General features: G+C 33.7%; 1 pseudogene; it reads left to right on the top strand.

Moving 5' to 3' along the window:
- Positions 1 to 655: 655 nt before the first annotated feature.
- LOC130507747 (F-box protein At1g69090-like) lies at positions 656 to 1,758 on the top strand (annotated as a pseudogene).
- The last annotated feature ends 627 nt before the right edge of the window (positions 1,759 to 2,385 follow it).

Below are 2,385 nucleotides of genomic sequence, written 5' to 3'. Positions count from 1 at the left end.
ATGTTTCTATTTTAATAAGATAGATCTGATGCATGTCCATAAGACACGTATATAGTAATTTTTTTCATTTATGCACAGAAAATCACAATTTGTAGATCATACCATATGATGAATGTAGATTATCATCATGGTGTAGATCATCTACAATCTAAAAAGGAAAAAAAATCTCCTTTTTTTAATGAGATTTTTATTATTTAGAAAGATGAGTTGTATACGATCCTAATAAGATACATGCAACTTTGCAACAAATCTATAATTCCTTAGTTTCCGATATTAAATACTTATTTAGAATTTGATAAATGCTGGAAATAATAAAAATATTATATTCTTATTTAGAATTTGATGAATTTTATGACAATAGTACGTGTTCCTTCTAAAATTATGAACTTACGATATGCATAATTTTCTTATATGCATAAATCTTATGTATCCATGATTAAAAAGTAACAAATATGATTTGGGTATAATTTACATTTTTTTACTATATACAGTCTTATGGACATGCATCAAACTAGATAAGCAAATAAATGATCATTGCAAAATACAACATTTTTTGCTTCTTTAAAAATGAAGCTTGTAGGCTTTAAGTAGCCTACATTTATTGACAAAGAAAATCTTATATTCTCCCAAAATTGAAGGCTTAAGATTTCGTGAGATGGCTTCACAACCTTTAGACCTAGCCCTATCTCCTCCTAATTGCTGGTCCGAGCTTCCTCTAGATCTCATGCAACCGATCTTCGAGCGCCTTGGATTTGCCGATTTCGACCGAGCTAAATCGGTTTGTTCATCTTGGCTATCTGGTTCGAGACTATCAAAACCAAACAATAAGATCCCTTGGATGATTCTATTCCCCGAGGAAAAAAATTACTGTCTCTTGTTAAATCCCGAAGATAAAGAAGAAAAGCTCTACAAAACTCAACATCTTGGCGACGACTTTGCAGATAGTTTATGTTTGGCTACTTGTAGAAGCTGGCTTTTGATGGAGACTTTTCATGAAGTCCCTCTTTATATTTTAAATCTTTTAACCCTCGAGAGGATCAACCTACCTATATCGTAGGGATTTAACTCTTCCATATTGTGGATAGACGAGAGAAGCAAAGATTACCTTGTTATACGAGAAGATTTTGCTTATTTCAAGAAAGGAGATAGCTCGTGGAAAAAAATCTCGGAACAGGTGTCAGGTTCCCAAAAAGGCATCCGATACCAAGAAGACATGGTATTCAAAGATCACAAGCTCTATGGTCTTACCGAAGATGAACTCCGTATTTTCGACTTTTCTGGTGAGTTTCCTCTGCAAGTGTACAGAGTTAACGTAGGGGGATGCGTAAAACTTGAAAAAACAGGCGGGATTAGATCGCCTGAACCATGGGAATTCAATCAGCTTCGCCGGAGGAATAATGTGGTACTCACTTTAGGAGGAGATGTCTTAATTGTAAGGAGCAAAAGTCCTTCTATGTCCTATTCATGGAACTTTAGAATCTTCAAGATGGATTCATCAAATGGGGAGACTAAGTGGGAGGAAATTTTTTTTCTTTGGGAGATGAGGCGATTATTTTGGAATTGGGTGTTACAGTGCTTGCTAAGGACCAGGAAGGCGTCATCACTAGTAACTCCATTTACTTCTCTTCTCATGACATAAATCGGTACGACAGCGACATCTTTGTATTCAATCTCGATACAAAGAAGGTTGAACAACTACCACCACTTGTTTCCGCTGTTACATTCTCTGAAGCTCGTTGGTTCTTACCAAAGTTTTAGGAATGCTTGATCCTATCTACTATCTATAGGTGTTTTCTATTGGTTGTTGTTTTCTGAATTTAATCTTTAATAATAACTGGTAATTTTCTTATGTTTTATATAAAAGGTTTGCTACTAAGTGAACTAGGTAAGGAATATCGCACAGAAATTTATTTTATAAAATAAATATATCATATTTTATAAAAAAAACTATTTACAATTGTTTTCAAATAAATACGTGGATGTGCTATAAAAATATCTTCTATTCAGCTATCTTCCAATTTTTCAAGTCAAGGCTAAATATAAAAATAATAAATAGGGATTTCCATGTTTTTTCTTTTTTAACTCGAAGAAAGTTGAGATACATAGTGTCGATAAGAAACCAAAAATAAAGAACATAAACCAAACAAAATAAAACAAAGACATAAACAGAGCCTAAAACTCATATATATCCACAAGTCTATTCGTTCCACATTTCCAGAAGAATTCAATATCAATGGAGCTGACCTAAAGAACAAATGTCTTGAGCAGTCCCAACCCTGAAGAGAATATCACCAAGCCATACTAAAACCAGAAACATCAGAAACAATCGAGAGATCAAAACTACACCTATTCCAGCAGCTGCTATCCATGTGAAACTTGAATGAC

Source organism: Raphanus sativus, unplaced genomic scaffold (assembly GCF_000801105.2).
Source record: "Raphanus sativus cultivar WK10039 unplaced genomic scaffold, ASM80110v3 Scaffold5540, whole genome shotgun sequence".
Classification (NCBI taxonomy): domain Eukaryota; kingdom Viridiplantae; phylum Streptophyta; class Magnoliopsida; order Brassicales; family Brassicaceae; genus Raphanus; species Raphanus sativus.
Note: the sequence above shows the minus strand (reverse complement) of the source record. Positions and strands in the feature narration are given on the sequence as shown.